At 39.6% G+C, this 23340-nt stretch overlaps 1 protein-coding gene across 12 annotated transcripts in view; it reads left to right on the forward strand.

Annotated features, from left to right (window-relative positions):
• Positions 1-23340, forward strand: part of RIMS2 (regulating synaptic membrane exocytosis 2) — a 367376-nt gene that overhangs the window by 331676 nt on the left and 12360 nt on the right. The window lies entirely within an intron of this gene.

Here is a 23340-nt window from a genome sequence, read left to right on the forward strand (position 1 = left end):
GGTATAATTAATTTGGTGTGATTTCTCCCCTCTGAATAATTTTTTTATCACTGTTTTGTATTTCCTTTGCCATGGGATATTTGCCACTTAAAAGATTGGATATTGTATTTTAGATATAGTGAATTATTTCACTTTTAACTTTTATTTCTTTTCAGCTTCAAAATGTACTTATTTCAATATATCATTGGTTATAGATTAAAGTTAAATCTACTGTTCAATGTTCATTTACTGCCACCAGAATTTTAGGTGCTATATGCAAATGTAAGTGTCCTAGAAAAGAGAAGGCAGACTTCTGTTTTCTTATTTAGGCCTTATACTTCTGAATACAAATGTGCACAAGTAGCAGACAGCTAAGCATGCATATCTATAAAGAAGACTTTAGTTAGAATATCTGCGTTAGTGCAATATATTTGAAACAGAAGAAAGGTGTTAACACATTAACATCTTTGCTAAACTGCATCCATTGAATGAAGAATAAATAATGCTAATGCAAAGATGATATAACATCTAATTAAACACAGTTAATTACATTGGATTGATTGTATAAGTCATGATCTTAATATATAGTACTGTACATATTGGTAATGTTTTGGATTGTACTCCCAGCAGTTCCAGTCAGCATGGGCAGTGGTCAAGAATGCTGGGTGATGCAATCCAAAACATCAGGAGAGCACCAGGTTGGAATAGGCGGCACTGGTGTGTTTAGGAATGAAGTACATGTTTGCACAGTGTCTTCGACAAAGAGAGCCCTCTGTACCTCTTGACACTGCTAATTAGGTGATGCTTAAAGCCTGCATGATGCCAGTGCAAGTAATGTAATATGTGAAAAGCCTCAAGATCACACATTGTAGTGCCTGCCCTTACAGAAAATTTATTTATTTTTATTTATTTTTCGATTTATATCCTGCCTTTTTCCTACAAAGGGCTCAAGGCAGCTTATATCTCCTCCTCCATCTTATCCCCACAACAACAACCCTGTGAGGTAGGCTGGGCTGAGAGTCCGTGACTGGCCCAAAGTCACCCCGTTGGCTCCATGGCTGAGCGGGGACTCGAACCCAGATCGTCTGTGTCCCAGTCCCATGCTCTTCACCACTATGCCACACTGACAAAGTAACTGTAATAAATATTTTTTTAACAATAGGGTCTCAGTAGGGTACTGGAATTTGGCGTGGTGAGTTCTGTGAACTTTTAAATAATCATTCCCAACAATCACACCTTGCTTCTACAGGTATCATACTATCAGTCTTTTTCTACTGGCTGGGCAAAGATATATCAAATTAAATAATATTATTGTAGGGAGAAGTACTCATCTGTGAAAGGTCAGAATATAATTATGCTGCATTAAGTTCTCTGTTGAGTCCTTCATGTGATCCAGCAACATGTTTCTGACATGGCAACTGCTGAATGGGTGAATTAAAAAGTAGCCATGTGCAAACCTAGCAGATTCATATAGGCAAATCAATTTTGCATCCATCCGTATCATAATAAGATGATATAATAGTTTTCTCTATAGAATAATTTTGTGAGTACCAGCTTTCCACAATGTACCTGTTCAAAAATATAGGTGAAATACATTGTTTAGTTGGTTGAAATAAAGCTGAAGATTTTCACTGGTGCATGTCAGTTTCTGGGTTGCAAATAAGACTGTACAACTTGGAGTTTCAGATGACTTATTAAGGAGAAGCTGGATAATTAGGCTTTAGTCCAGAGAAAATTTAATGAAAAGTAAAAGAACTTAGTGTCCCATAATGGGTTATTGTAATCTAGGAATGGATTTCATGACTAAAAATTTGTTATAATCTGAATTAGATCCATGGTAATAATGTAGATGACAGAGTCTTATAAGTAGGAATAAGTTCTAATATTGTGTTGCTATGCTATCTTAGAATGTATAAATTTTTAAAAATTGTAGTTTAACACTGACATTAATATTTTCTGTCTAAAATCATGCAGTAAGCACCCTGTGTTTCTAAGCACTTATAATTAAAATGAATCTTTGATTTAGGGGTAAAATGTATGTTATGAGAGCACTGAACTTGGGTGGAATGTTATAAGGGATATCCAAAAGTAAATTTTCTAATAAGTTGCAATAGGATATACCTTGACCATTATATAAAGATGTAGTACTTATTTATTCTTACATATTCTCATTTATTATTGAAAATTCATCTGCCATTGCCTCCTAATCTTCATCTTCTAGGATTTGTATAGCATACCAGCTTTATGAACTGTGTTATTCACAAGTCTTTCAGTTCTCTGACATATTTGTACCTAATTCTGAAAAGCAGTGTGCTGACTGCCCATAACCTTTCCCTTTCTTGTATGGAAGGTGGTATAATGTTAGCAAAGACTGTTTTGAACTCTGCAGTTTGTAATAAAATAGCCCAGTAGGAGCATATCATATTTTTAAGAGTAAGTAACAGTGGGTGTATTTTCATGTATAAATCTTACTGCTCACTAGTGCTACTCAGCATTAAGCTGATAAACAGCAGAAGGCAAAGGTTCATAAATTATTGTAAAAGAATGTAATGCCACATTACATAAATACTCACATCCTAAATATTTGTACTATAAAATATGTCCTTGTGACATCAGCATAACACTCCTGCAGCATGAGCATTATCCCATGGTTTGTGAGATATTCCTAATGTATGTCTTCTTTTTACAAGTGGAACAGCAGCAGAATCCATTGTAATAACAATAATATTTTTAGGAAGCTGTGCAGCTGAATGACTCCCAGTCATATGTCAGTGCTGCTCTCTCTCTTTTTCTCTTTCTGTTCAACTTCTGTGATACGGTAGATTAGTTATTATTACATTTATATTCTGCTTTTCTCCCATGGAATTCAAGCTAGAGTACATAGAGTGTCAAGGTGGTCTCCTATCCAGGCATTGACCAGACTCATATTCAGCTCATTTGTTGCACCCAGTTCATTAAGGTCAATGTCATGGGACATACTAAATATAGATTGTGTCTGGAAAGTATTGCTGTTTCAAGTGGCATTGACATTAACCTGTTGTAGATTTTTTAAAAGAGCATATAACTCTTGTTATACAGCATACAACGATTTAAGTCTATACAGAAGTAAGCACTGCTCCTTATAAGTATGTTATATGAAATGCACTAATCCGTTAATGTAATGGCGTCATAATATGCTTGCCTACACATGGTCACTTGTTTATTTCAATGTCAGCATTGTTTTAAATTTGATTATACTTCAGCGCCTCATCATCCTCTCTGCAGTGTCATATGAAAAGATGTAAAGGTCTAGAAAAAAATCAATGGGAAAATAGTTTTTAATTCATTTTCATTATTTTCTCTGAGGCCAAAGAGGGGAAAAAAATGGAAAATTTACCAAAAAAGCGCTGGGTGGAACCATTCCTGAAGAAATTTTCCCTCAGTTTGGCCAGCAGCAAGTATTAATAACTTAAGGCCAGCAGCAAGTATTGCTTTCCTGGACAAGACTGATTACCTGGATCTATTTCTGTTGGAGTTCAGGCTGGGGAGAAACAGCTTTGGTTGGTCTTAATATGCCAGGATAGAAACAGGAGAGTGTGATTCTGTTGATGTTTTTCATGCCAGTGGCTTTTCTACCAGTGACCATGGTATCCTTCTGGGGCAACTCTCTTTCTGGGGAGCGGGAGGTACAGTGCTGTGTTGTAATTTGGAAGGCTGGCTCTAGAAGGTGGTGCTTGGCAATATTGTTCCACTCTTTGGATTCTCCAGCATGAATTTCATCAGAAGTTTGCAACATGCTATCTAACAAATAAAAGAAACCTCTGAGTGAAATCATCTGGAGTTTTGATGCTTGTTGCTATCAGTATGTGGAGGACATGCAGCTGTCTCCTTTTCATCTTTATTGAGTGAAGCTATGGATGTGCTAAACCAGTGTCTTGCTGAAGCAGTGGACTGCATGAGGATTAACAAACTGAAACTCAATCCAGACAAGACTGAGATGCTTTTACTAGGGGATCCTCTGACTGGTTGGAGAGTGTTCACCTTGTTCTGGGTGGGATGGCACTTTCTTTGAAGGAACAGGTTCACAGCTTGGGGTTCTCCTTGATCCATCATTGTGAATTGATGCTCCAGTGGGCTTCAGTAGGATGAAGTGCCTTCTCCCAGCTTTTTGCTGAGTTCCCAGCCACACACCTTTTCAGACACGGATATCCTAGTTTCACTATCTATGCTTTGAACAGTCTTTAGTTTACTGCAATGCAATCTATGTTGGATGCCCTTGAAGAATGTTCAGAAAGTTGTGCAAAATGTGGCAGCCAGATTAAAAATTGGGACTTGTAGGTCTGAACATATAACAGCAGATCCAGCCCTCTTGCATTGGATGTGGGGCTGGGTAGCAGGATGTGAGACCAAATTACCAGAGATAATTGGATGCTTCACAGGGAAGCTCATACCAAGAAGCTAAGTGTTTATATTTGCCTTGCCCCTGAGAAAGCCTGTTGACTTAGACAGAGCTGGGAAAGACTGAGATAGAATAAGTAATACCAAAACTTAAAGGATAAGTGGAAACCTGTATCTTTGTGATTAAGAAAAGATGAAGGGATTGAGCAATGCTGCTGAGGGCTGGAAGGAAGCAGACACAAGGCATGGCTATCAAACAGTGGATGTAGACTAATTAGAGTATTGAGATCTGCCTACCTAGATCTGTCTAAAGCTAGAGCTGAGCTTTGGTCTCCCTCATGTTTGGCTGGGTTAGATCAGTATGGGTAAATGATTGGATTAGGCAAACTGTTAGGTCAGTTTATGTTTGCATTGTTTATGCAACATTAAATGCACTGATTGACTTTTTTTATTGAATGCATTAATTTTAATTGTTCCTACCTTGTTATATTTATTGCCCCTTATTTAATACATTATGATCCACTTTGGGCACAGTCTTGTGGGAAACCAAGTTACAAGTGGAGATGAGGATGGTGATCACACAGGAGACGTTGAGGAAACGCAGAGAAAGAAGAGAATATGGAGCAGTAAGAGCAGAAGATGGAGGAGGTGATGAAAGAGTCTAAGAAGGAAGCGAGACAGAGGGGAAACAGGAATAAAGAGGCAGCTCAGTGTGAGAAGAGGCTGAGAAAAGGAACAAAGAAGATACTTTTCTCTATAAGGGACCATTGTGGCTGAAATCCTAGAATGGGTTTCAGCAAAGCATATTGCTCCAAGTAAATTGAAGAGGGAAGGAGAGAGGAAGACAGAATTCTTTTGGGAGAAATTGTATCAAGGGGTCATAATGATAATAATTTTATTATTATTAATCATTGTTTAATTATTTAAACTCAGTAATAGGAGTAGTAGTAGAAGTATTGGGCTCAATACTATTAAATAATAAAACGGGACTTTGCTGCCTAGGAAGGCCTCAGCAGTTATAGGTGGCCTATAAATACATGTGTAAATAAATATTATTCATTCACTTTTGGAAAATGAAATTATTATAACTGGCACTGGTAGAGTGCCATCTCACACCTTACCCCATCCATGCTTCCTGCATATAAATTAAATCAATACCAGGTTATTGCTGTTCACTTTTGATGTACTGTAACTTCTCAAGTGTCCACGCGTATATTCCCTGCCTTTTTAATCTGAATCCAGAACCTCTTTGGCATCTAGAACTCCAGGAGTAGCATAGAAAAGTATTAGCATGTTGTCTCCTGGAAAGCGGTGCTTTTTCTGAAGCATCCCAGTCTTGCTTCTCTAATAATTTGGAATCCCCTTTTACCTACATCCTCAAGGGATGCTGGCAGGTTATAGTGCAAGAGCGAAATTTGAAACTTGGGATCGTTGGCTACAAATGTTGATTATACATCCACACACTGCTTTGGCCAGACACTGTACAGCCTTCTTTACACTGCCACTATGCCTCCATTAGTTGTGTTGCAGTAGTGGGAGAGACTGCTAATGCAATTCCTGAAACAGGCCTGGAAGCGAGTGGCAGTACAATACTATGGATGATCTTGGCTTTGGTCTCCAGTAAAATGTCCCTATACTTGATTATCTGTTCTAGTTCCTTCATTGCTACCCTTCTCAGTATCAGTCTTCTTCAGATTTCTTGGCTATAGTCTCTATTTGAATTGATGACTGAGCAAAGGTGTGTAAAGCCTTTCATAATTTCAATTTATTCATTGTTAACAGTATAGCTCTGTAATTCTTCTGTAGTTGTGATTTTTGTTGTCTTAATATTTAGCTGCAGTCCTCCTTCGATAGTTTCTTCTTTCACTTCATTAGGAATTATTTCAATTTGCTGCTGCTCTCTGCCAGTAATATGGTATCATCATCTGTTGTGTCTTCCACCAATTTTCAGTTCTTCCTCTGATTCTCATCCAGCTTTTCTTATGATGTATTCTGCATGCAGATTGAACAGACAGGGAGATAAAATGCATCCTTGTTTGATGCCTTTGTCTAACCAAACCCTATTCTAACAGTAGCTTTTTGTCCAGGATACAGGTTATGCATCAGGAAGATGAAGTGCTGAGGTACTCCCATTTCTTTCAGGACCATGGTTCTTTCTCATGGTCCATATACTCAAATGTTTTGCTATAGTCTATAAAGCATACACTAAGCTTCTTGTGAAATTCTTTGGTGTGCTCCAGTAGCTAACATATGCTTGTGATATAAATATAGATAGAAATGTAAGTTTAGACAGAAAGTCTACAGATTCCAGCAAGTTGGCTGAGGCATATTAGAAGTTTTGGTCATATTTTCTGACTGAACTTGCATAGGATTGTGTCAGTAACCATCTGGATTACTGGTTACACTTTGTAGGGGCTTTTAAATAAAAGAGAAGACTATGTGAAATAGAACTGAGAATGCTGATGAATGTTGTTTTGTTTACATTCTTGAAAGATTACCATAGAAAGTAAAGTACAAGTGGAAAATTTGTTTAGTAAAAGGAATGTGTTCATTTACAAAAAGGGCAACAGTGTTAAATTTAGTTGATACTGATTATTCTTAGAATAGGTTCAGTATTTCTTTTTTATAGGTCAGTTTATTTCTTATGTCTGTATTTGTATATTGTCTGTTGACATAGCCACTTTTATGTCAGACAAGAAGCTTTCTTCTGACCCTTACGTAGTGTATATGAACCACCTGAGTACAAGGTAGCATAGGAAGGGGAACAAGGAGGTGAAGGCAGAGCAAAGTAGCACTTTATAGCTGTATTTTTCCTTTGAAATGATTTCTGGAAGGGTACAAAGAACACAAGCACACAAGAACATAATTTTCTAATGAGAATATACACTAATGTATTCTTTTTAGTGTTGATGGTTTGGGATTCATTTCTTGTGGGGAGATATTGTTGTGGGCAGGATATTGTTCACTCTTGTGAAAAATAGAGCTATAGTGGCCCTTTGTTCGCTAATAGCAGTAAAAATGTGCCTTATTTTTGTAAGGTGGCAGAATGCCTGCACAAGTGGTTATCCATCTCCTTCTCTGGTGTTTGTCTTAGCAGTTTAGTAAACTGCTCAGTGCTTTTCCCCCAAAAGTTCCATGACAAGTCCTTGCTTGTGTAATCACAGTATGAGTATAGTTACAGTTGTTTTCTGCAAAAGAAGGGTCAGTCCTTTCACCACTGCTAGGTGCATTGACAAAATCGGGGATGGCACACCCCTGAAGGAGGGGGGAAAGGAGATGATTCTGCCACAGACCACTGGATTCTGGAAAATCAGGAAAACTGCCCTCTGCCCTTGCCAATTCTCCCTGCTCCCTAACAGGAAAAGTAGAGAAAGGAGGGTTCACCAGTGTCTGAAATTACTCATAGCATCTTCCAGTAATACTGGCCAACTGGCCTGCCCCTTCTGCCCTTACAAAACTCACGTGTATGTGGTGGTGGTGAGCTGGAATTGGGTGTCACTGGTTGAAGGTCCTTAGCAGCAATGCTCAGCATAATCCTCACTAGCCCATTTTTGGGAAAGGGGGAGAGGGGTTGGCCATCACTGCTTGATGGTACTTGGGGAATGGTGAAGAGGCTGTTGGGTGCTGCTGTCTGGAAGCACTCAGTGCTGCTTGCTCACTGGCAGTTTCACTGGGAAATGCTAGTGTGGGACATGGCTAGAGCTGGGAACTGACCACGGTCTTCGTGGTTGGCCAGCAAGCCAGCCAGACAAGTAAGACATTTTGTTATGCAAGCTGGGCTCGACAGTCTGCAGGACTTCTTTGTGCAAAACTAGTTTATCAACAATTACCACGACAACCCCCCCCCCCCCCGCGCCGTGAAACCGGCGAGAAGTCAATATTTATAACGGCCGTCTGCAGACGAAGCAAGTGAACAGCACATGTCACACTGCCTTCGGCGCCTTCCTCCCCGTCTAATGTTGCCCGTCCTGCTCGCCCTGACGGACTGTTGCGAGGGGAGTCATTCCAAGAAGCGGCGGGGCTGGGCTGTGGCGTGGCCGTGGTGGAAGCGGACGCAGCGCCTCGCTTGGCCAAACGCGAGCCGGACCGCACTGAGCGACCGCTGAGCTCCGAGGGAAAGTTGGGCGCCGTGCGGGTGGGTTTTGTGCACGGGCAGAAAAGTTGGGTGCTGCGTGTGCCTCACACGGAGCGCCCCTCCCGCGTTCCTCGCGAAGCACCTGCGGCCGCCTCCGGGACGCCTCGCTGCGTGCACCGCGCCAAAAGCAGCACCAGCCACAGGACCAAGCCCGGCGACAAGATGGGGAGACAGAGCGCGAGCGGGGGACGCAGCATGCAGCGCTGGCCGAGCCGCAGCAGCCTCTCCGCCTCCTTCGAGGCGCTCGCCGTTTACTTCCCTTGCATGAACTCCCTGGAGGAGGACGAGGAGGACGAGGAGAAGGGGCGCGGCGCAGGTGAGGCGCAGGCTGGGCGGGAAAGCGTTAGCGACAGGCGGGCGGAGACGGGGACCGTCGCGCTCCCGGTGCGCCTTCCGCACCCTGCCCCAAACGGCGGGCGGCTTGGCGCGGGGAAGACCCGAAAATGAAATGAGACCGTTTGGCATTTCGTCCAGGGAGGAAGAGACGGCGACTGCATGCGCCCCCAGGAAACTAGGCAGCGCCTGATTTCCCGGGAAACCTAGGTCCGAATTGGATTTATCCCGAGTGAATGGTAAATTCGCTGGTATCGTCAGGGTCACGTGCAGACTGAAAGTGTTTCTTTTCTGTGCAGTTGAACTAGCAAACAGCAAAAGTACTTTGTGTTCAGACTGTTTTACCACCTAAGCGCAGAATCCTATGCATGCTGTGATAAAAGAAAGTCTGTATGGGGCATACTGGGAGTTGTAGGGCTCTCGCCTTACATTAGATTTCCGAAAATGGTTGCTGTGAGAGATGATTTTCAAAATAGTGAAACATTGCAGAATCTCAACTAAAGTGGTGTATTTTGAATTCCGTAAATTTTAAGAGAGATTAAGGTGCATTTTGGAACTTGTTTCATGACCTCTATTTAAAACAAGCCATTTTAACGGGTTTTTTTTAATTGAAAGTGTAATTCCTTGTTAATCACTAGCAGAGTTGAATCTGTATATAATAGTAGAAGTAATAATGCTCTCTGTTTATATAGTGTCTTTTAAATGTTTGGCAGCCCTTTAGTAGTCCTTGCAATGCTCTAAGGGGTAGGCTAGTATTACGGTGTTACTACAGGTAGGAAGGTATACCTGAGTTCTTAAGGCTGCCTGTCACATTCATGACTGAAATGAGAATTGAACAATAAGTTTGCAGTTCATGTTCTAAAAGTATAGCCATATATATGTGTCTACTCAGAAGTAAGTTTCACTGTATTCAGTGTGCATGCTCCCAGATGTGTATACTAGATTGCATCCTTAGCCAGTATACCACTCCACAGTCCTTTTCTACATATATTGGGTTATTGACTGCTTGCCTCAGATATCTTGGGATGAAAGAGGAATAGATCAAATGCCCCATAGCATGTTGTTTCAAATCCTAATTTAACTCATATCAGTCTCTGTTTCACCATACAGATGTACAGATGTAGAACTGATTTCATCAGTTGCTGTTCCATGGTAATCACCTTGTAAAATGACTCTTTTGATGCTTTAGCTACAGATTGGTTATAAACATGTGAAAACAATGGTGGAACTCATTTTGTGCAATTTGGCAACTTTCCTTTGCAGCATGTACAGCACTAGAAAGGCATGTGCATAGAAGAGGGGTTCCTCTTGTGCTGTTTTCACATGGTGTTGATTCCTGGTGGGCACCTGCATGGATGCTTGGCATGGTGCTGAGTCAGACTCAGGGCTTCAAGAAAGCTGGCTGACGTCCAAGGACCCAAGTCAAAGGAATCCATCAGATTCCCATCCTTAATGCAGATTCCTCACACATCTCTAGTCTGAACTCAGCCATGTTAAGAAGCCATGGTTTGTTAACCATAAACAAACACAAAGATAATTAATTGTTGGGTTGATAACAGTGGGTTGTTCATGGTTAGGAGCCCATGGTTTTTTTGAGCAGCTGAGCAACAACAATACACAGTTCAGTGACACCACCCTCAAGGGGCTGTTATGTTGCCTGAATGCAGTCAGTGGCTTCAAAATCTGCAGTGATTACTGTGGCCTCTCTGAAAGACTGATTATGACACAATACAGGATCTGCTGAAGATTTTTGCTGGCATATGTAAATGCACCTATTTCTGCAGAAACGTGTTCTGTGTTAGTAATTCATGTTACTCCTATTACAACATACTCGATTAAAACAAATTTCAGAATCTTCAGAATACAGGCAGTCCCCCAGTTACAAACGAGTTCTGTTTCTGAGAAAATGGAAATGTGCCTTCAAGTGGAATGTGTAAGTTGGATCATGTATAATTGGCCCTCCACATTCACAGTGGTCAGGGACACAGGGCCCCCATGAAAGTGAAACATGAATATCTCTAGGCCCTCTCCCCGCCCAAATTTATTAGTGCCTCTTCTTGGAAGCATGGAAATGCCAGAGCAATTTCTCTCTCTGGATGGAGGGGGCAGGAGAGCCTGCTTTGGAGGCTTCCCTCTCTACCCTTTCGATTCCTCTCTATGGTGAGGATGATGTCCTGCAGTAATTTTTCAAAAATTAATATGCATTATGGCAGTTTGTTTATAAGTACAGGTTGTTCATAACTCAGATGTTTGTAACTTGGGAATTTCCTGTATACACTTAGGTGGAAGAGTGCTAAAGCAGTCCAACACCCTCATGTTTGACTTCAAAGATGGAAACACCTTTAAAATTCAGGGACTGCCTGTATACATGGGAAAGATCTTGTTTTGAATACTCCTCCGTATTTTTCTTCTAGAGTCATGGATTTTTATATGTCCTTTTTGGTTGACCCTAAACTTTATTATACTAGAACATGCTTTTAGGAGATGGGGGTTGGAATTGCCATTGTAGATTGAACTTTGCAATAGATGTTGCCTTCTGCAATTGTTCACAAGCTCTTCAGTATTTAAAGGCACAGTCATATGCCTGTTTAGACAGTGAAAATCCTAGAATTGTAGCATTTCATGGGCAGCTTGGTTAGCTGTGGAATACTGGGAGTTGTAAGACTTTATTTTGTCTATGCACAGGATTATACACTAAAAGCAGTGAGGGGATTTTTCAGCACCTCCTAGAATGCAGGTCAACTTTGCTTCCTCTTTTGTTTGCAGATTTCTCATTTGCACAGTGAATTACAACAGAAAACTGTTGTGCTGTCTGAGGGCTTCCCTGCATGGGACATCGTATTGTCCTCCCGTGATCCCTCACTCACAGAAGTTTGCAAGGACTTTCATGATCATGAGCCTCTCCTGTGTTTTCCAGCCATTTTCATGAGTTTTTTAGAGCAAGAAAAGCCTGGCATTAAATTTAAACTGCAAAATACTGGAACAAAACCCACAAGAGAAGTTGCAAGTCTGCTATAATACAACTATAGCACAGCACTATCCTGTGGTTAGTCGATAGAATATATAGAAAGGAAAATACATACAAACCCGAGGGGAAAATAACATAAAGGCTGCATTTTTCTCTCAACAATGAAAACGGAAGACGACACCTATGGAAAATAGTACGTTAAACCCCTAATGTCACTAAGACTAGTTTTAAATCATGGTTTTCGTCTTTATTTGAACACATGTCTGCCTTACTCATAGGTAGATATTCCCTGGTCTCTTTTATGACCTGCTGCCATTATAGGCTTTCTCCTCCAGGAAAGAATAATATGATAAATTTGCAAAGGAACAATGGGATTAAGATCTTTTTCTCAACTCTGTATGTTTATTTTACAACATTTTTGCTATGAAGAAGAGGCATGTGACCTCTACAGACACAAATTCACAGCTTTGAGCACTATAAAACCAAGCATCAGGGATAATATCTTCAAGATAGAATAATCTTACAGATATCTCTGGAAGAGTATGACATTGTGAATGGATTATTTGAATTTATTTATGAAAAAAATTAAACATTGCATGAATATACCGTTTCATGCTATATAATTAAAAAATTAATCCTTACTTCATGGTGAATGACCTTTGGACTATCATGTAGCTTAAATAGAAAACTATATTTAGATAGATTTTTCCTCAAAAAGCATTTTATTTTTAAAAATCTAAGCTTTAAAAAACCATTTTTTAAAAAATTGCTGATTTTTATCCACCCTGAATGCTGATGAACCAAAGGGTCTTTATCAAAGATTTTCACAGATACAGTGTATGAATACTTTATTCTCAACTAAAATGCTGAAAAGTAAGGAGGTGCTGGTTTTAAAATATGTAAGGAGGTTATTAAAATCTTAAGTCCTTTAACTCATATTTAATCTGTGAAAAGGGAAGCTATATTTATACAGCAGGTGACATTCTGACATCTCTTAAGGCCTGACTGCCTAAGGGAAAAATAGGTCTTAAACTGGGTCATGTACAAGTCTCAGTACTGAGTAGCCCAGTCTTTGCCACCTTGGTCTCTTCAGAAGTTTTGGACTACAGGAGCCAGCATGCGTGATCACTGGCCATGTTAGCTAGAGTTGATGGGATTTGAAGTCCAAAACATCTGGAGGGCACCAGGTGGGGCAAGACTAGGCTAGCTATCAACTGAGTAATTTTTTCCTATTAAATTGTAACAAAGTCTAGCATATCTAGATTCAGTGCACTATTTTTTAAAAAATTGCACATATTTACTGATGTTTGCCTATACAGTAGGGACATATGCAAACAATCCACTGTTCCATGCTATAATATGGTGTATCTACATATACCCACCATGGGCAGTTGTACCATCCCTGTACAGAGGTAGATATTGGATGCTTCTGTGTTTCCTACATGAGCTGAAATACGAAGATGCAGATCTGAGAGAGATTTATGCATAGCCGTTCCGAAACACCTGCTTCTATTACAATATGAAACTCGGCACACCTTCATGGAAAGGATGTGGCTGTCCTTTCCCATCCATATCTCAATCCAAATAAGAATTCATATTTATATGTGCCAAGGAATTATATGATAGTGACACATGACAATTTAATATATAGCAGTGTGTTTTTTTCTTCAAACATGCAAATAAGCTAATTTACATAGTATACTTTGCACTGGAAGATTTTCAGTGTATATTGGAGATTACATATGTCCAACATTGCTCTTATCATGCAGTTCTTTCTGTACTGGCTGTGGGTGGAAAGGGGACTGTGAGCACAGATGCTCAGCTGCGAGGTTGAAGCAGTTTTCTGACCTTGTAGTTTATTTTATTTATTTATTAAAACATTTTTATGCCGCCCCATTCGCCGAAGCCTCGGGGTGGCTTACAACATAGATGAGTTTCTCAACAGTTCTGTGACCATCTGGATGCTCTCTAGCAGACACTGAATTGTGTTGCCGGTGTGATTATGCTGTTCAATTATGTGGATTATTTGTATTGTAATATTTGTAAGACTATAAAGACATATCAAAAATAAATCCTGTCAGACTAATTTAATTTCATTTACCTAAAAGTAAGCTCTGCCAAACATAGTAGGACTTCTGTTAGGCACTGCTGTGCTTTCAAGTCAAAATGACTCAAACCCTTTTGGAGTGGAGCCTTTCTGTTTCCTTTTCAGCTCTGAATATTGGAGGAAACAGAAAGGCTGCACACTGCCAGCCCAGGTGCAAGGCATCACCCAGCAGCAGAGGCAGCTGGAAATCTCGTCACCAACTGCGGATCCTATCCTGCCCTGGAGTACAGCTGTCATGCGGTACCCTCAGCTCCAGCAGCCCAATTGCACACACCAGCTTCGGCCTCAATTCCATGCCTTGTCTGATTAGGTACATTCCATCCCTTCCCCACTCCATGCCAGAGATGAAGAGGGACCTACTATATACTATAGGCTTTTGGCCCCCTCTGCAATTTGCAAAATAAATTCAAAGAGCCACGTGCAGCCTCACAAACCTCAGTTTGGCCACCCTTGGGCTATAGTGACTATATAAAGTACATTGTAATATGGAACCATGTTTGAGTTAAAGATATCGGGTGAAGGTATTAAAACAGAAGAGAATCCATGTTGTACTATGAACAGGTTTAGCAAAGTGGAGCTTTATATCATACCATTGAAACATTTTCACAAAAATAGGCAGAGTTCTGTGGACGCTTCAAGGAAGAAGTGAATATATGTAGCAGCCTGTTCCTTAGAGGTTCCTATTGTATGTGCTTTGTGGATACCTTAAAAATGTATTGTGTGAAATGGTCCTAATTTTCTTGACATAATTATTATCTAGTATCCTGTATTATCTAGTATCCATTACAAATGATATTATATAATTGCCCACTATATATCGGATCCTAGTCAATTTTCTGGTTGACATATGGCCCACTAGTACCAAACACTTTTCAAAAGCTGTACCATGTACACTATATTAACACTAGTCCAAATGTTATATAACTAAGGCCAACTGTTTTTCTATCTCCACCACCAAAATGTGGCAGTTTATAGTGGCAGTATAGTCCCAGGGTGGGGGAGTCTAAGGGGTTACAGTACCCCCCATAGACCCTACGATTGCCTACTCTAGCTTTAAATGGTTTCATGCATGTTTCAAATATAAGTAGAGTCCAGCTAGATCAGACCAAAGACCTTTCTAGTACAGCATCCTGTTTCCCTCAGTGGCCAGCCACCTATGAGAAACCACTTAAGTAAGAGAGTAAAAACCTTTCCATACACACAGAACCTTTAAATTTTAAAAGTTTAAAGCTAAATGTAGAGCGTAGCCTTTATGACCAAATAGGTGTGTTTATGCAACCTATTTGAAAGCCATATGAGCAAGTGGCTATCATATCTAGTGACTAATTGTGGTTAATTGTGCATTAAATGAAGCAGATCTTCCTTTTGTTCCTCCAGCTTTCACCCTTTTTGGATAACCTTGGGATCCTGGTGTCGTGGGAGAAAAACATCTGACCAGTTTGTCCGTATCATGTCTAGTTATCAATAATTTCATCCACTACTTGCCTTTTTTCAAAAGTAAAAAGCTTCAAATTTTGTAACCTTTCCTTGTAGGAAAATTGCTTCAGTCCCAGTCAAAATGGGAGTTCAGTAGGACTTATTCCATATAAATATGCATAGTGTTTATTCGTGTGGTTATAATTTTTATTTATTGTAAACTGATCTAGCAGACAAGAACCAACCATGTTAACCTTTAATTTGGAAAGGATTTTGGTGGAGCAAAAAGATTTGTGTATCTGAAGGTATTCTCCAGGGCAAAAATGAACTTGAATCGTCTCCTCTTTCTCATGCTAATGTCTGAAGTAATTCTACATATATTTTCTTGCAAAGGAAACTACTTGTAGTTTGTAGTTTATATCACTTAAAAACAAATCTGGAATTGCCATGTTAGTAAGAGTTTGGCTGCTAAATATTAAGGGTACTACTTTCTCATTATGTTCCAGTTATATACAATAGGTTATGCACTGACTTTTTGCATTCTTTCCATAATGAACTGTTTGCTAACCAAATATAGGCCCAAGTCCTCTCCCATATTGTACTTTATGCTGCAAGATTTGAAAAATTCCAGCTGTACCATTTTGTATATGTAATGGATATAGAAGTACCCTTTTGGATATCAAAACTATGTTAAGATTTACATCACAGAAATTGTGGCCATGTCATACTTCTCAGCAATATAAATGACTCAAAATTTAGGACTGGTTCTGCTTTTCATAATTATACAATATATTAATATATTTTATATAAAATACTAATATTTTACATACTAAGAATTCTAGTAGGTTAAATGGCTTTAAACTCTCACCAACAACCCAGAGTTATATACAAAACAAGGCATCCCTGGGTTGTTTATTGAACTGGAAATGGACAAGCACATGGGAATCAGCACTCACTTTCACTGCATTACTAACAATGCATGGATGATTGGGAATGTGCAAGCCAGCTCATTGTTTATTCGTACCATAAGCATGCATAGTACTTTACAAAATATCAAAGCAAAACTTCTTTTCCAAGCGTCTTCATCAGAAGAAGGTGAGAGACATGGAAGCAAGAGAAAAGAGGAAAACATTTTATTTTATTTTATTTTAATATATTTTATTTATTTAAAACATTTATACCCCATCTATATCAAATGTCTCAATGTGCAATTGTTTAATTGCTTACTTAGACTTTGTTATAAGTTTAACACTGTCTTAAACAGGATCAGCACTTGCATATGCAATTACATGCACTGGTGTTAACTAGTAACTGGGAAGTCATGCTTCAGTTATGTTAGAATTTACTGCTTTGGGTTTTCTTTAATTTTGAACTTAGCAATGAACCTTTAAGCTTTGCAATGAACACATAATTGTGTCAAATATTTATAATGCAAGAATTTGGACTGAAAAATGAAAATACAAGTAGTCCTAAAGAGATAAAATTCAAATACAACTAAATCATCTTAACCTTCCTAATTTATCTTTGGAACCCAGGGAAGTTCTAAATGCATATTTTACTGTGCAAGAAGTACAAGCTAATATACAGCTCTTGAAAAATGGACAGTCACTGGGATTGGATGGATTACCAGCAGAATTTCATAAAATAGTTTCAGATATCTTAGCAGCATATTTAACAGAATTATTTAATGAATATATTAAAATAGGTATGATGTTGATATCTTGGAATGATGTTAGGATAGTGTTAGCTAGCAAAAAGTGAAGGATCCTTCCATGGTAGCATTATTATTGAATCAGAATTATGCAATTTTTTTCAATGTTGTGGTTAAACGTTTGACTCAATTTGTATTAACTGAAGCACTCCTAAGAAAGCCGAACCTGGACCCAAAGTCTTATCACCAACTATAGACCAGTGGCAAACCTACTCTTTTCAGGCAAGGTGTTAGAGCATGTGGTGGGCAAGCAACTCCAGGCCCTCCTAGAGGAAATGGATTATCTGGATTCATTTCATTTGGGTTTCAGGCATGGTTTCCAGACAGGGACAGCCTTGGTTGCCCTGTGGGATGACCTTTTTCAGGAAAGAGATGGAGGAGCATGACCCTGTTGATTCTCTTGGACCTTTCAGCAGCTTTTGACATTATCAACCATGGTGTCATTGTGGTTTGGGGCTTGGTGGCAGTGCTTTGTGGTTCTGCTTCTACCTGACTGACTGGATCCAGAAGGCGGTGCTGGGGACAGTTGCTCTGCACCATGCTCTTCAGCATGCACATGAAACTGCTGGGAGAAGTCATCCAGAGGTTTGAGCTGAGGTCTCAGCAATATGCTGATGATACCCAGCTCTACCTCTGTTTTACATCTGATCCAAGTGAGGTAGTGTCCATCCTGAACTGGTGCCTGAACTTGATGTTGGACTGAATGAGGGCTGATAAACTGAGGCTCAGTCTGTTAGAAGTAATGTTGGAAGGTGGTTGGTCAGACCAATACCCTGTCCTGGATGGGGTTGTGCTCCCGCTAAAGGACAGAATCATCACCTTGGGGATGTTCCTGGACCCAAAATTCTCACTAGAGCCCCAGGTGAATTTGGTGGCCAGGAGCACCTTCCTTCAGCTGCAGTTAGCTTATCAGCCTAGCCACAGTCATGCATGTCCTGGTAACATCCCAGTTGGATTATTCCGATGTGTTCTGCATGGAACTGCCTTTGAAGATGGCCCATACAATCCATTAGTTCAAAATAGGGCTGTCTGACTGTTAACAAGAAAATCAGTCTGCAGGCCCACATTACACCAGTTTTATACCATGTACATTAGCTACCAGTGGAAGTCTGGGCCCAGTTTAAAGTGCTTGTACTTACATACAAAGCCTAAATGGCTTGGGCTCTGGGTACCTGAAAGACTGTCTTTTCCTGTATGTTCCTACCTGTCCATTAAGATCAAGTGAGGAGGTCCTTCCTAAGGAGCCATCCCCGAGGAAGGTGAGGGGGATGGCAGCAAGAAGAAGGACCTTCTTGATTCTGGAATAGGCTCCCCAGAGGGCTGCACCTGGCACCATTGTTGTTATTTCAGCACCAGGCAAAGACATATCTCTTTTCCGGCTATCTTAAGAGTTGATTTGATCTGATTTGTTCATGGTTTATTTATTTTTCTATGTAATGGTCTTAATTTGTTGAGTTATGCTTTTGTATTATCAATGTTTTGTTAATGTTTTTAGTATTACTGATTTTAGTATGTTGTTTTAATTGTTGCAAGCCACACAGGGAGCCCAGTCATGGGCTATGTTAACAGCATATAAATTGAAATAATAACTAACAGTGTATTAATAAAAATCAAACTGTCTTTATCTCTGGTGGTTCCCCATCAGGTTACACAAGAATACTGATAGATTTGAGAAACCATGCAAAAACCTTTTAATGGATGTGGTTTGAATTGTCCAAAGACTGTTGAACAATCTTCAAGATTAAAAATATTAGCCTAGCGGTTAGATGACATGGGTGGTTTACCTGCTCACTTTTGGAGAAAGGTTGCTCTAAAATCTCTTTGTAGATTTTACCATTGGCATATCAGAGGCACTACAAGTCAATTCAGGACTTCCTTAAACCCAATTCCACTATATCAGCAGTTCTGCAAATCTGGGATGTGTTTTTTGTAACATTTCTCTGCTTCAGTCTTTTCTATATAGCACCAAATTCCAACTGGGTAATATAGCAGAATGATCTAGACATAAAATTATGCTATTGGCAGATAGCAATGTGATTAAATGTGGCAATTTAATATCCTTGTCTGAACTAGTGTGTAAAACGGGAATGAGAAGATCTTTACGATTTCAGTATGATAAATTACAGAGCTTCTTGTCCAATATATGAGAGATGGAAAAGTGGATAAAGAACTAACTATATTTGAAAAGACAATCAATCAGTAAGGGTATAAAACTAAGAAATTGTTAGTTAATATTTATCACATATTAATTGTCTCAGATGATAAATTATTTTAAGTTAAATGGGGAAAGATGTTAAAGGCAGAAATTTCTTTAGAACAGTGGAACTACATCTTCAATGGTACCAAAACCTCTCCAAATGTTAATGTAAAGGATTTTATTAGATAAAATTGCCATCATAAATTGGTGTTTGTTAGGGGTTTATAAGTCTTATTTATAATATAATATGATTTTATGTAATGTGTGGTGATGTTATGTCATACTAAATATAATAAAATATTTTTACAAGACTTTGGGCTGAAAAATGTAGCAACCTTACATATTTTGACTTCGCATTATCAAAATGTAGAATTGACAACTTGTAAAGTTTCAGGATTTATTTTTATTTATTTATTAAAACATTTTTATGCCGCCCCATTCGCCGAAGCCTCGGGGCGGTTTACAACATAGATAAAACAATAAGTTAAAATATCCATATAAAATAATCTTAATTAAAACACACATTATAAAATAAGCCGCCCTGGCCAGATAAAATTCAATTGTATTTAGCATTTAAAATGTTGCTTAAATAAAAAGGTCTTAGCCTGGATAGAGTTTGGAAAACTAATCCTTGTTGTTGTTGTTGTTAGTCATGAAGTCATGTCCAACCCATCGTGACCCCATGGACAACATTCCTCCAGGCCTTCCTGCCCTCCACCATCCCCCAGAGTCCACTTAAGCTCACACCAACTGCTTCAGTGACTCCATCTAGCCACCTCATCCTCTGCCGTCCTCTTTCTCTTTTGCCATCTATTGTTCCCAACATTAGGCTCTTCTCCAGGGAGTCCTTCCTTCTCATTAGGTGACCAAAGTATTTGAGTTTCATCTTCAGTATCTGGCCTTCTAAAGAGCAGTCAGGGTTGATCTCCTCTAGGACTGACCAGTTTGATCGCCTTGCAGTCCAATCCTTTGGCGCTCAGCCTTCCTTATGGTCCAGCTTTCACAGCCATACATTGCAACTGGGAAAAACATAGCCTTGACTATACGCACTTTTGTTGGCAGGGTGATGTCTCTGCTTTTTAGTATGCTATCTAGATTTGCCATAGGTTTCTTCCCCAGGAGCAAGCATCTTTTAATTTCTTGGCTGCAGTCCCCTTCTGCAGTGACCTGGGAGCCCAGGAAAATAAAATCTGTCACTACCTCCACTTCTTCCCCATCTATTTGCCAGGAAGTGAGAGGACTGGATGCCATGATCTTAGTTTTCTTAATGTTGAGTTTCAAGCCAATGTTTGCACTCTCCTCCTTCAACTGCATCAAGAGGCTCTTTAGTTCCTCTTTCTGCTATAAGAGTGGTATCATCTGCATATCTGAGGTTGTTGATATTTCTCCCAGCAATCTTAATTCGAACTGATGATTCATCTAGCCCCGCTTTTTTCATGATGTGCTCTGTATATAAGTTAAATAGGCAAGGTGACAGTATACAGCCTTGCTGAACTCCTTTTTCAATTTTGAACCAGTCAGTGGTTCTGTGTCCAGTTCTCACTGTTGCTTCTGGCTTGAGGTCAGTGACCACCCCATCATGGTTATGAGGGACGTTAAACACTTTCTTGTATAGTTCCTCTGTGTAATCTTGCCACCTCTTCTTAATCTTTTCTGCCTCTGTTAGGTCTCTGCCATTTTGGTCCTTTATCATGCCCATCTTTACATGAAATGTTCCCTTCATATCTTCAGTTTTCTTGAAGAGATCTCTGGTCCTCCCTGTTCTATTGTTTTCTTCTATTTCTTTGCACTGTTCATTTAAGAAAGCATTCTTATCTCTTCTAGCTATTCTCTGGAATTCTGCATGCAATTGGGTGTATCTTTCTCTTTCTCCCTTGCCTTTTGCTTCCCTTCTTTCCTCAGCTATTTGTAAAGCTTCCTCAGACAGCCATTTTGCTTTCTTGCATTTCTTTTTCTTTGGGATGGTTTTAGTTGCTACCTCTTCTACAATGTTGCGAACCTCCGTCCATAGTTCTTCAGGTACTCTGTCTATCAGATCTAATTCCTTAAATCTATTTGTCACCTCTACTGTATATTCATCAGGGATATTTTTTAGGTCATACCTGAGTGGCCTAGTGTTTTTCCCTACTTGCTACAATTTAAGCCTAAATTTTGCAATGAGAAGCTCATGATCTGAGCCACAGTCAGATCCTGGTCTAGTTTTTACTGACTGTATAGAGCTTCTCCATCTTTGGCGGCAGAACACATAGTCAATCTGATTTCTGTGTTGACCATCTGGTGATGTCCATGTGTAGAGTCGTCTCTTGGGTTGGTGGAAAAGAGTGTTTGCTATGACCATCGTATTCTCTTGACAAAATTCTACCAGCCTGTGCCCTGCATCATTTTGTATTCCAAGGTCAAACTTGCCTATTATTCCAGTTATCTTTTGGCTTCCTACTTTAGCATTCCAATTCCCCATGATGATAAGGACATCATTTTTTTGGTGTTAATTCTAGAAGGTGTTGTAGGCCTTCATAGAACTTCAGCCTCTTCAGCACCAGTGGTTGGGGCATAGACTTGGACTATTGTGATGTTGAATGGTTTTCCTTGGATTCGAATTGAGATTGTTCTGTCATTTTGGAGATTGTATCCCAGTACTGCTTTTCCTACTCTTTTATTGTCTATGAAGGCTACTCCATTTCTTCTGAGGGATTCTTGCCCGCAGTAGTATACCTGATGGTCATCTGAATTAAATTCACCCATTCCTGTCCATTTTAGTTCACTGATTCCTAAGATGTCAATGTTCAGTCTTGTCATCTCTTGTTTGACCACATCCAGCTTGCCTTGATTCATGGATCTTACATTCCAGGTTCCTATGGAGTATAGATCTTTGCAGGATCAGACTTTCCTTTCACCACCAGATACATTGGCAACTGAGTGTCCTTTTGGCTTTGACCCAGTCGCTTCGTTCTTTCTGGCGCGACTAGTACTAGCCCTCTGCTCTTCCCCAGTAGCATATTGGACACCTTCTGATCTGAGGGCTCATCTTCCGGCATCATATCTTTTTGCCTTTTGGTACTGTCCATGGGGTTTTCATGACAAAGATACTGGAATGGGTTGCCATTTCCTTCTCCAGTGGATCACGTTTTGTCAGAGCTCTCTGCTATGACCTGTCTGTCTTGGGTGGCCCTGCATGGCTTAGCTCATAGCCTCATTGAACTATGCAAGCCCCTTCGCCATGACAAGGCAGTGATCCATGAAGGAGAAACTAATCCTATAGTGTCCAAATAGCTGCTTGCACAAGGAGAAGGTATTTCCACCCACATATCTCACTTTTCTACTAATTCCTTTGTTCATTGCCCTCATGCCACATCCCATAGCTTTTCCCAACTAGCAGCAGTTTAGATACAATGAAGGACCTGAACAGTAAAGGAGGAAGTAGAAAAGCCCTGTCCTAGGTTAGGTGATCTGGTATGTTTTGAACTGTAATTCCTATCAGCCTGAGCTAGCATGGCTAATAGTCAGAAAGTGCAGCACTTTGATTGATTTCTAAGCTGCCCTACTAACCATTTGGCTCCCAGGATAGGTTAAAACCATAAGCAGTTGTGGGCCAAAATACCTGGAGGGCACCAAAATTCTACTTACGAGTCTTCTGAGCAAAACTACTGTATCTTTCAATTATTTTAGCATTTATTTTTTCTTTTGTTCCTTCTATAATTGTGATATAATTGCCAGTACTTGGTTTGAGAATATAATGTCAAACTGTTTCATAGAATATATTTAAATATATTCCCACCACTCTAAAAACTGGTACAAAATGACCCTAATAACAGAGGTTTTTTAACATTTAGAAACTGTCATGCTGATGTATATGAGGAGTGTGTGTGTGTGTGAGAGAGAGAGAGAGAGAGCGCTTGATTGATTGATTGATTGATTGAGTGGTCTTCTTTATCATCAGCAGATAATATGAAAGTATTAAAAATTGAGATCTGCACTAGGAAATATAAATTAGTATTTCCATCCTTGCAAATGTCAGTATACCTTTAATGACCATGATAAATTTCACTTTAATGTGATTGCTTCTGGCTTCAAACATTCCTTGAAATAGTAGAAATAGGCAATAAGCAATTATGCCTGA

Source organism: Varanus komodoensis, unplaced genomic scaffold, assembly GCF_004798865.1.
Source record: "Varanus komodoensis strain SLA01 unplaced genomic scaffold, ASM479886v1 scaffold12, whole genome shotgun sequence".
In the NCBI taxonomy this organism is placed as follows: domain Eukaryota; kingdom Metazoa; phylum Chordata; class Lepidosauria; order Squamata; family Varanidae; genus Varanus; species Varanus komodoensis.